This window comes from Protopterus annectens, chromosome 11.part0, assembly GCF_019279795.1.
Source record: "Protopterus annectens isolate FY-2018-M chromosome 11.part0, PAN1.0, whole genome shotgun sequence".
Taxonomy (NCBI): domain Eukaryota; kingdom Metazoa; phylum Chordata; order Ceratodontiformes; family Protopteridae; genus Protopterus; species Protopterus annectens.
Genome location: NC_056745.1, coordinates 177,367,445 through 177,380,685, shown reverse-complemented (window position 1 = coordinate 177,380,685; position 13,241 = coordinate 177,367,445). Strand labels below are relative to the sequence as shown.

At 35.8% G+C, this 13,241-nt stretch overlaps 1 protein-coding gene across 3 annotated transcripts in view; it reads right to left on the bottom strand.

Annotated features, from left to right (window-relative positions):
- The window catches only part of TSPAN11 (tetraspanin 11), a 1,665,259-nt gene that overhangs the window by 573,196 nt on the left and 1,078,822 nt on the right, over window positions 1-13,241 (bottom strand). The gene's annotated exons all lie outside the window — the stretch shown is intronic.

The window sequence follows — 13,241 nt, the reverse complement described above, 5'->3', positions numbered from 1 at the left end:
GTGCTGGCTCATGTTTTCTGTACATAAACAGCAAAACACGAAAACCGCGAAATTTGAAATGTCAAACAAGTTCTGTCATCAGAACGTGCCACACAGGTAAGTAAAAAAATTGCATTAAATAATTACTTTAACATGTTTTTACAGGGGGGCAAGCCCCACATCCCCCCTTCCTTAATATACCAACTCAGACTGCACTACAGTTGGGAAAAGGATATATTTCCTTATCCCCACCATCACGCTACTGACCAGGAAACACGTTCGGCGTTTCAAATTTTGTGGTTTTCGTGTTTCGCTGTTTATGTACATCAACATTTATGTGTCGATGTACATAGACTTGAGCATTTGTCATTTCGGGCTTTTAATATAGACCCAAATAACTAGAGAGGGTAATGTAATACAATAGGAAGATGTTTGGACTGCAGGCTAGATATTAACTTCACTTTCAGCAACTGATATCAGAGAATAGGCCAAGAGAAAGGGATGGGGAATCCTAAGTGAAAGACCTACTCTGGTAGAATGTTTTGTTGTCTTTAGAACAGAAAAACAGAAACTGCTGTTAAAAAGGATAATTAGCAGGGTATGTGAAATATTTGGGTATATATCATAATGTCAAAGTCTGACAACTGCAAAGCACTAAAGCTCGAACCTGAATGTTCGAGGTGTCAGAACTTCGAATCATATAGTGGAGATCGCCATAGAGTGCAGGAAGGGAATATTTCCCTTTACTGCATTGTAGTGTGATCTAGGAGTTGGTATATTTAAGTTTTTGTTTTGGGTTTTAAATGTTTTTTTTTTTTACGTTCGAGGTTTTAACACTTCGAACATTCAAATTCGACCTTAAGCATTTTGAAGTTGTCAGACTTTGACAATATGATATAGACACAAATATTTCACATTAACCACATGAATCAATGACAGAAGGTTAGAAAAGACTGGAAAGAGAGATTAAATAAGCAATTCACAAGAAAACATTGGGAGGACATATGTAAGGCTGCATATGCATTTTTATACCCCGAGCAGACCACAATGAAATTTTCCTCAGGTTGATGGCAAATATTGGAAGTATGATTGTGAAGAAAGACATTACTTGGACTATATGTTTTGAAAGTGTAATGAGTTGGCAAACTTTAAAAATTCCACACAGAGTACTCTGTCAGAAATATTGAGTGATCAAATGGCTATAACTAGGATTTGAATTGCCTAGACATAGTAAGGCCTTTTTTAAGTTTAATTCTGGTGGCTGTCAAAAAAGCAATTACTACAAAATGGAAATCAAAACTTAAACCAACTGTATTAGAAGTACTGACTATTGTAATAGAGACAAAAGAAGTGGAAGTGGGGATCTTTAGAAAAGGGTAGGAGCAAATTACATAGAAAAAATGTAATTGTGGGAACATTACAAACAGAATAATGTTATGGAGGAGGAGTGAGACTTAAGGGAAGGCAGGAATTTATCAATTTATATAATGTTAGATTGGTGGTCATACAAAAGAATACATGTGACATATAATGTTTGCATCTGGGAATATATCAATTTGGTTTCTTTTACATAAATGTAGGCTTACCTGTGACTTAAGTGATAGTTCAATAAAGATGCTAAAAAATAAAATAAAAAAAAAAATAAATACAAATAAAAAAAAAAAAGAAACAGTCCCCATAACCCCATAACCATTTACTACCCAACACTATCTGGTTTAACACTTCCAGGATAAAAAACTGTAATTACATAATGCATTTTTGCTTCACAGGAGTGGCAGTCTCAGCTTGTATTCTGATGTATTTCACCCAAACACCCATAAGTCTTACAAATACAACAGCAAACAAAGCCAATTATTTCATTCACAGACAGCCCCCATATCCATTTCCTGACCAACAGTATCTGGTTTGACCCACCCGGGATAAAAAGAAATACATACATACATACAAATATTTCAAGCATGAGCATTAATGCCCTTCTAGCTTGCCAATATACCAAAACACTTGTTCCCATAATAAGTGTCTAGGCTCTTCTTAACAATATACCAAAACACTTGTTCCCATAATAAGTGTCTAGGCTCTTCTAACCAATATCTAAACTAGTACTTGATTTAATATAATTTGTCAGTCTGTTCCATGCATCAGCTACTCTGACAGAGAACCTATTAGTACACATCTCATTCCTATACAATCTTCTGCATAGGTTGTCTAATGATTCTCAAGTACTTTTTTGATAACCCCAAACATTCCCAGAGGTATTTGTCTCTAAATGCCCTATATACTTGAATAAGATCTCCTCTTAGATATCTGTAAGAAACACTGTATAAGTTCAGATATTTTAGTTTTTCATAATAACCTAAATTTTCATATCCATGGATGCCATTGGTATATTTCCTCTGTGCACTTTCTAGATTACTCATGCTTGTTTTCTTATAGACTTTCCATATTCTTCTTCCATACTCAAGTTAGGGTCTAATATAACTAACAAACAGTGACTTCATCATTTTTGATTTCCTCAACTTTATAAATCTTTTTAAACAACCTATAGTTCTATAACTATCATTAACCAGTTGGTTGATATGATTAGAAAAATTCATAGCTGAATCTACCCATATACCCATATATACAGTTTCAATCACAGTGTGCTATATTAAATATTCACCTTTCAATTTATGTCTCCCAAATCTCATATGCTTAATTTTTGATGTATTTATCAGCATATTATTCTCCTGTGTCCAAATGGTTGATTTAGTCAAGTTATTTTGTAGAAGTGCCTTATCTGTAACACATGCAATCAGTCAGTTTACTCAATTTCAGGTCATCTGCAAATAGACTGTAGAACACCTCAGATGAAAAAGCTAGGGCTGAAAGATACAATCTAAACAAGTAAGGACCTAGGACAGAGCCCTGTGGGACCCCCTGACTGTAACCAAGAATTTCACGTGCCCAGTTACTGTATGATACTTGCTATGTCCTATTTATAAGCCATGCAGCTATCCGTATTATCAAGAGTACATCAATACCTAGTTGTACAAATTTATTGATCAGTGTTTGTCTATGACCCTGTCAACTGCTGAAGTTAAATCTATATAAATTACATCACAACACAAATTTTCATTCATAGCTGTTATATTGTTATTGAACATCATGTTACGGGTGGTAATATATCTGTTTTCAACATATGCATGCTGATATATAGTTTTAAGTCCCAACCTATCCAGTTCTGACAATAATTTTTCCAATATTACCTTCTCCATTATTTTTCCACAACATGAAAGTAGACTTAAGGGTCTATATGATTCTGGGTTGGTCCTACTCCCCTTTCCCTTAAAGACAGGTTTAATAAGTGCATGTCTCCAATCTTGAGGAATCTCCCCATATTTATATGACCTAGTAAATAGTAGATATAATGGCACTGTAAGTTCTTGTTGAAGTGTTCTCAGGTCATTGTTACTGATTCTGTCTCCTCCCTGTGTTTTGTTTGGATCCAGTTGTGCATTTTTTTTTCAATATGATCTAATTTGATTCCAGTGACTGGGGTTACCTGAATGTTACTAGGACAACTTGTCACCCCTTTTGTGGAGCCAAACTGTGTTACATAAGATTTTGTAAATATATCTATAATCTGTTATGTCTGAGAATAAATTTTAGAATCGGCACACAGTTTATCAATTTGTGTGTCTTTACTCCTTCCACATCTTATGTATCTATAAAAAGGTTTCCTATTATGCTCAATATCTTTATATAAATTTTCTTTAAATTTTTCTTGATCTTATCTCACACTATGCTTAATCTGTTTGTGCAGCTTGTTTATTTCACTTTTCAAACTTGTAGTTCAACCTCTCTTCCATTTCTTCTATTTTTTTGTCTCTTAACTTAATCAGATATCTTGTTCTTATGGAAGTGTATCCCCCTGATGTTGCATGCCTAGATCCTGATGTTAAACATTTTTTTGATTTTTTTGCACTCAGTTTCTCTTTCAAAAGTTTCCACATTCCATCTGCAGTTTTTCCACTGAACACCTCACTCCAGTTAGCTTAACATAGTGATTGTTTTGCTTCCATATAATCTGTAATCAACCTTCTGTGCATTGGTTTAGATTTTAATTTGGCGGAATTATCTAGCAACAAATTAACCTTTATAACCCCATGGTCACAGCACATCAATGGTGGTATAACTTGACTTGAAGTAACAGTAATTTCTTTAGGAATACAAACAATGTCTAGTATGTTCCATCCTTTGGTAGTTTTTTTTTTACAATCTGAAGCAATTGTTGCTCCTGAACATATGTTGTGAATATTTTCCTTACTAACTTTGGTTGAATCAACATTATTCTAGTCTGTTTCTGGTAAATTTAAGTTGCCAGCTAATATTACTCTTGCCTCCTGTGTTTCATGCAAAAATGTATGAATTCCTCTAGGTCATCTGCACTTGACTTTAGTGGTGTATACACTCCAGCAATTGTTATATGTTCCAGGGTTGTCTTTGTTGTCACAGTCACACAGTCTATAGTATTGGTGTTATCACTGAAAATGTAATAATCACAGGTCTCACAATTATCTTTAATCCCTATCATAACACTTCCATCTGATTTTTGTTAGAATGTCTGTTACAGTAAAAACATTTATATCCTGACAGAACTGCTTTCCAGTCATTGTTTTTTAACCATGTTTCACAAGCAATAACAACATCAGTGTTGTGGGAATATAGCAAATGTTCCAATTAAAAACTTTATTATTAATGCTCTTAGCATTAACAACTATCAGAACTGCACTGAATGTTGCTATCTGTAAACTGTTATATTTTCGACCTGGCAAAAATCCTGCCTAGTGTTTGTCAAATATTGCAAAATATGTGCTGGAAAAATTATTTTCCCTGATCTTGACAAGTGTACACCATCCTGTCTGAACATGTGTGCCCAAAACAAGGCTTGGATGTTTCACACATTTCCAGTTTTTAAAACAGGACATTTTCCATGTAGGTATTGACCCCAAAAATCTTTTCATTCACGGTGACCTGACTATCCTTTCTATAAGTGATTTGTGAAAAATACGTCCTAAAACCTGTACAAGTTATACTATCGAAGAGGGCTTTAAGTTCCCTACTAACAGTCAGAGAATCCTTGTGGATGAGATTTGTACAGACATGAATTAAAACAGATCTGTACTTCCATACATTAAGGCATTCCAAGGCTTATGTCATACCTTCTATTTTTGATCTTAGCAAGTATAACACTATTCAATGTTCATTATCTTCTCTACAAATATAAGTATCAGTTCTTCTAATAACTAGAATCCTCAATTACAAGAATATACTTGTTGGCCAGCTCTGAAGAATCTTTAGCTTCTAATACAGTGATATCTGCTCTGTCAATTGTTATGAAGGATAGATCTTCATCACCATTAGTCTTATTAATCCCATTGTTTTCAAAGTGTATTAAATTCTCATCCAGCTGGTATTGTAAATCCACAGCTTAAGCTATATAATCAATATCTGTCTTTCTCTTCTTTTTTCTTACAGTAATGTTCTTCAATCCTTCCACATTCAAGTTTGATTTCTTTCTTTTCACCTGCCCCTTGCCTCTTTTTTCTACCTTCTCTGCTGGAAGGATGATGTCTTTTTCTGTAGACTGAAGGTTTCCCGACATAAAAATATCATCACTCCCTGTAACCTGTGTGTTACATAACAAAACCGTGTCCTTTTTACTATGTATTCTCTTTCCTTTACAGTCTGTTTCTTTTTCTTCCTTGTTATTTGTTGTGACCTTCTTCCTTTATTTCTTTTTTGTTTCCTTCTAAACAAACTGGATCCTCAGACTGCTGAATATTTGCATCCAGAATTCCAAAGTTGTCAGGGGCATCATCTTGTTTCACAGGGGTTGAATGTTCTTTGCAGACAATAGATGCATCATTTCCTAAATGTGTTGTATTTGTTTGGCTAACATTGTTTAGTTCATCAGTCCAGTCATTAATATATGATACAAGAGTTCTACAAGCCATGCCAATTGCACAAGTGCAATCATCATCATTAAGTCTAGATTTACTTATAACAATGGTAAGCAAATCATCCATCTTTTGACATGAGGAACACAGATTACCAATGTTATCAGCTGTTACCTTTAAATATGCATAGCATTTATTACACTGTACAAGATATTTGTGCATTAGCAAATCGTTAATTGCACACTCATTTAAGGAATCCATATTCAGCTTCAAATTAATAAAATATTATAAAAGAAAAGAATAACCAAAATCAGTAACCCCAGAATTCAAAGAGATCTTAAATCAACTTGTGTGACAAAGAAAATCACACCAGCAATATACATAACTATTTTAGCATCACTTCTATCCTTGAACACACCACTCCCAAAAATCAAATTTCCTCTATCCTACTCACTATTTCCTAAAAACAAGAGTAAGCACCTTACTTACTAACCACTAAAATACAAATTCTACCATGTTTCTGAAATCCTTCTTTCAGGTGACATACACCCTAATCCTGGACCTGTTCTCAACCCTACCACCAGTATCAATATCCCTACCAACTTAGGAGACACATTCTCTCCAAAGAAACATATATCCTTTTACTCAATAAATACTCGTAGTATTCTTAACAAAGTCAGCCAATTCCATTCCTGGATATCAAACCACACTCCTGATATCATCTCACTAACAGAAACCTGACTAAAACCTCAAAACCTAGACAAAGACATTCTCCCAACAAGATACAGTATACTCAGCCTAGATCACCAAAATAAAAAAGGAGGTGGCGTACCCACTGTCTACTCCAACCACCTTACTCTCACTAGCCCTAATAAGTCTACCCCAACTCTTCCACCTGCAAAATTACTCACAGCTAATCACAAGCTCCATGACCACACACTACTATCGCAACAGCAGCCATCTACATTCCACCAGGGGATAACATTCCTCTACTAGATAACATTCTCTCATGTTTTTCTCAACAAATTCCCAATCAAATCATACTCCTTGAGGATGTTAATATTAACTGGCAAACCCTCTGTAATCCAAATTCTTCACTTCACATCAATTTATATGGCTTTATACAACTAATCTCCCAACCTACCCACACTAATAACTCACAAACAGCTAGCACCCTTATAGACTGGGCACTAGTGTCAGATCCCTCCAAATACCGTAACCTAGAAACCAAACACTCTCAGTGATCACTCCCCTATAAAAGTATTTAGATTCACTCCCCACATCCCTAAACCACATAGATATATTACTTGTTGCACCCTATCTAACATCCACCCTGAAACTTTCAAATCTCTCCTCTCCACAGTTAACTGACAATTCCTCACCCAACTCCCTGTAGATGAAGCTGTCCAGGCTTTTAACTCCATCTTCCTTAGCATCATAAACCAACTAGCTCCTCTCCACAAAGTTCATATAAAATCCAACATATCGCCCTGGCTATCAGAAACTATTCGCACCCTAATGAAATCTAGACACAAGGCATGGAAAATTGGGACACATACCAAACTCCCTCAAGAATTACACAGTTATAAAGAACTCAGGACTCTGGCAAAAAACACATAAATAAAGACAAATGTGACTTTTATTTCAACCCTTCAAATTCTCTAAAATCAAATCCTAAGAAATTCTGGAATGCCATAAACCAAATACTTCATCCTGGGAGCCCCTCCTCACCAAATCCATACCCAGACAAAACACCAGAAGAAATATCCACTGTCTTTAATACATATTTTATCGAATCCATATCAAAGCTATTTAATCCTAAAGCTAACACCTCTACTACTCTACTACTAACTCATCTAACTTCCTTGAACTTCCTCCAACTATAAACTTGGCTCATACCTTCTCCCTCAAAGATGTGCCTACTAGTTGTATCAAAACTTGACTCTCCAAACTAAAACCATGCTCAGGATCAGCTGATGGCATCCCATCAACTTTTCTTCAGCTTCCAGCCAACTCTCTAGCTCTTCTTGTATCTATACTAATAAATCACTCCATTTCTGAGTCTAAAGTTCCTGCCATCTGGAAACTATTCTATGCACTACCTATCCACAAAGGAGATAACTCCTCAGACATAACTAATTTCAGACAGATTGCTATCCTCTCCCCCTTCTCTAAAATACTGGTAAAATGTATACATAGAGAAGTCATACAGTATCTAACACAGAGCAATCTGCTCACACCCACCCAACATGGATTTCGTCCCATAGTAGAACTACTACAGCCCTAATATCTTTCCTCAACACAATCTCTGTGGCCAGAGATAACAAACTTATCTCTTATCTTTCCCTAGATCTTTTAATGGCTTTTGTCACTGTGTCTTATCTGCTCCTCTTGAAAAAATTATCTAACCTTAACTTCTCCTCGGACACTGTTTCATGGGTCTCCAGCTACTTCACTGACAGGCTGCAATCAGTGAGATGGCTATCTGCACTATCCTCCCCACTCCCACTAAAAATGGGAGTTCCTCAAGGCTCCATACTTGGGCCATTGCTTTTTAATGTCTTTACTAATTAACTCTATACGTTTTTTGTCCTCTGCCTTCTCTCATTTAATATGCTGATGACTCTACAGTCATCACCATTGCAAATCCCCACAGAGCTCCTTTCAACCACTCAGACATCTTTCAACACAGTGGAAACCTGGCTTTCCAATAATCACATAATTCTCAACCCTAAAAAAACAGAATTGTTACTCCTTCTCCCCAAAAGTGCTAACCATATTAAAATCAACTTCTCTATACAATCTCTTAACAAAGCCTTCATTGATGTAGAATCCAGCATAAAACTCCTTGGTATCACCATTGGCGATCAGCTGAAATTTGACCTACATGTTAACAACTGTATTAGAGAACCTCATCAGAAATTAGGGTTCCTCTACAGAAACAAAAGGTTCCTCACAGCTGATGCTAAAGTTTCTCTCTCTCATGCTTACCTTCTACCTAGGCTTTTATATAACTCCCAAATTCTCACAAATTTGAACTCCACACTCCTGACCAAACTTGAGGCCACCTACAACAAGGTAGCCAGATCTGCAGCTCAACAAACCTATAAATCCCATCATTGTCTCTCTCTCTCTCTCTCTAAAACATCTGAACTGGCTTGAACTATCCCACCAACTTCTCCTCTCTCAGCTCCAGATCGTTCACTCTATCCTATACCTACCTTCCTACTGTCCAGTTTTATCCTCCCTCATCTCTTATTACTCTCCTTTTAGACCACCCTGAAGCTCTTCACAAGACCTGTTATAAATATGTAAACCCAAGACCAAATCAGGCGCAATGTCTATAGCTATCACCCATTAATTGCTTGAAATAAATTACCTCTAGAAATCAGGTCCCATACTAATCCTAAATAATTCAAGCCAGCCAACAAAGAACACTATAGAAGTCTCTGGGCTTGTCACTGTACTCACCCACCATAAGCACAACCTGCTAGCGCCTTCAGGAAATACTCAACATATATCAACTGACAAACTGTTTTTCTGTCAAATATGTACTGTGCTGAAATTATATATATATATATATATATATATATATATATATATATATATATATATTTTATCCTAACTTGAATAAGTTATAGATATTGTAATTGAGCCTCTTGTTTAGTTATTTATTTTTGTTGTTATTTCAACATTTATGTTTACATTGTAACTGCATATTAAGTGGAGCTTTTCTCCTCAGGCCTCCACTAAAAAAGGGCTAATCAACTCAGTCGGACACACCTGGTCAACAAATGCAAAATACATAAATACATAAATAAAATATACAACTAAATGAAGTACAGTGAAGTTGTTTTGGCCATACAACTTCTATAAGCTAACAAGTTGTAATTCCTTTGCGTCGTGTGCAAAAGTGGCTGTAGCTTCTGCTCACTATTGATTGCGGTCACACTTTTAACAGTAGGGATCAATAAATCACAAATCAAGGTAGAATTGTTTAGATATGCTCAGAATTTTCCTCTCTGCAGTCTGTGTGAATTTACAGCTGTCTAGGTCCCTTGGGGTGGCTAGAGATTGCCTAAAACCTATCCCTTTCTAACAACCAACAGTAAAATTAAAGGTAGAACAACAAAAGATGAATCAAAGTATGTCTTGTTAACAAGCTATCCCTTCCTACCTACAAACAGTTAAAAAGAGTAATAACAAATACAAAATAAATTCAAATAAAACTTCTCTTACCAGTCAACTCCACAGTAAATCACAAACCAAGGCAGGATTGTTTAGATATGCTCAGATTATGTTGATGATATCACAATATATATGTTTGTTTCACCGAAGCAAGAGTCACAGCTTGTATTCCATCTTACTTCCCCCACATCAACATTAGACTTGCAAAGTTCGAATTACAAAAGTAAACAGCAAAACCAATTATTTTTAATGTATTTTTTGTTTCACAGAAACAGTACAACTTGTGTTGCCAGCCTGATAAATCCCAGCACACATTAGTCCTGCAAAGCCAAAATTACAAAAGCAAACATAACGGCCAATCATTTCATCCATAGACATCCCCCTTACTCAGTACCCTCCCACATAGCTGTCAACTGTACCTGATTTTCTGAACAGCCATGAGTTTGTCTGATATTTTGTCCTGTCTCTCATAACATTTTCAGTATTCTGTAGAAACATGGAGGATTGCCAGACAGTCAGTAAGTCAATAATGCAAGACATTAGAGTTTTATACATTTTACTTTTTTGTTGTTGTTAGAAAAATCTGTGTTGATGCAAAACTTGCTGTTCTATAAACTTTATAAGTAAACTAAAGTAAATGTTAAAAATGCCCTTGATTTTGGAATTTGGTCCTCATAGTTTATAGATGTACAGGAGGCTAATCACCCCAGGGGTCTGTTTAACCCTAGCCATGTTTCTTAAATAGATCTGCCAAGTTTTGGTGCCCTGATGTTATTTAAAGGAGTACACTAAGGCTTGTCTGGGCAAGCATTTACAAGATGCCTCCGTCTATTTGAGGGGTAGGTGCCAAATAAATGGAAAGAAACACTGCCTAAACAAATAGAAACATTATAACCCAAAATAAGAATAAACACATCTAGAGTTGTGGGGGGTAGCTAACAAGCTGAATTTTCACTCATTCATATGTTAAGCAGGTTAGGCCTTGTAGGCATCAATGTCTTGTTAATGCAACCAAGGAGCACAAGAGTTACACCATTTACAAAGGGAGTGAACTTATGAAACAAAATGCTTAAACTTGTTACTACAGCACAACCTTAAACTCTGTGGTATATTGATTGACAGACATAATATTAATACACGTAATAAATGTCTGAGGAACACAGCACAGTATACAAGTAACGTATTAAATTAGAAGACCCAGTGAGGTTGGCAGTCACTTTAGTACTAGTTGCCTCAACAGACCTGCTTCTAGTGTTCCCAGAATGCACTTAGAGAAAAGGCACACGACAGAGGACGTTTTTTCTGAGAGCTCAAATTTCCATTCCGACTACTTAATAGAAGGTAACTTGAGCAAGTCGAAGATCAAACGAAAACCCAAAAATACTGACATACTTAACTATGCTAAAATGTGTGATATATATTAAACAAGATTTGAATTCCATTACTCCAAATTTAAATTTCTGATATATATTAACAGATGAATACATAAACAGTTAACTACATGCAAAAACAAAATACTTTAAAATGCTGTCTTATAAAACTACTTCATTAAGACAACTAAATAATTTTAAAGAACAGCTGAAGAAATCTTAACTACTTATACAAAAAACCAAATAGGTAGTACATTCCCGTTTCAAAATAAATGGAACTTCAGTTGATGCAATGTATTTTTTGCATTCATAAACAAATGTGCTCGGATTGTAAAAATTAGGATCTTCTTAAGCTCTTTAGTATAAATGTTCATCTATTTTCTCAGGTCAATTGGTGTGCTTTACAATTTTGGTAAAGGTTTGTCTCATAACTAAGAGATTACAAACATTTAATCTACTCTAATCTCCCAAATCAACTATTTTTGAAATGAAGGTTATTTTTTGGTTTTGACCAGGTTTTAAGCAAAGATGGCAAGAGGTATGCACTTCCACCAATATATGCTTTGATCCTGCCAGGATTAGGGAAAACAATAAAAACTTACCTCCTGCAATTCAGAATAGGGAAACTCACAAAATGACTCACCCTGTTTTTTCAGACCTTAGACCACTTACGCATGTTACATACAGTGTGGCTTTGTTCAGGATTATAGTTTTGCCCACAACCAGAGCCAGACCATGGTCAAATGGGGCCCTAGGCAGGGTAATACATTGGGGCCTCTCCAGAACAGCCCCTCCTGCAGCAATCCCCTACCTTCCAGCCACAGCAGCCCCTTCCCAATTCATTCCAGTGTCCCATTACTTGGTAATTTCTCCCCAGTTACCACAGACACTGTTCAAACCTGTCAATGTGCATGCTGTTTTCTTTTTACTTGTACATTGATTACCGATATTGAAATAAAATGGCACAAACACTGATAGCCACAATAAAAACAGACTTAGCATGAGCATTAAACATCTCTGCCCTTGAAACTTACATTCACTGAAATGTCCTTAAAACCCACATTCAAAGAAAATGCATCTGGCCAACAAAGAATTATGTTTACCTTCGAGCTATTTTCAAACTCTAGGCTACTTGCACACATTTTAGGGCCATACATATATGTCTTTGTTCTTTGATTCACCTTCTTGACTGTATTACATCATATTCCTTGTATAACACACCACCACTTGTTAGAATGTGTTTTAAGCTTATACTTTTGAACATTATTCCAGTAAGCAATGAAACAAAACCTATAAACCAATAATGACAAAACTAACCATTTCAGAAAATTTCAACCAAAAAGGCCACTCAAGCTTCTGTCATTACATTTTACCAGTGTCAGTCAACAAGCATAATCTCTACAGAAGTAAAAGTCATCCAAATAATTCCACATTATAGAGATCTGTAACTAATGAAGAGGTTGCTACCAGAAAACAACTTTACATTTCAGTGTTTCATTTACAAATTCAGTGCCTGCTGCCCTTAAAGAATTAATTGCCTATTTTATATTAAAAAATTGGTAAGCTGGTAATATTGCATTGGGGATTGACTGACAAGCAGGCAACGTTCATAGTTACTAGGCATCTAATACAATGGAGGATACACTCAGGAGTGCAGAATCCATATCACCCCTTAAAATGCATCCGATAATCAGCAATCAAAATTTGACTCCAATATCAATACTCCACATACATGGTGTGGGAGTAGAATCCACAGCCTTCTGCA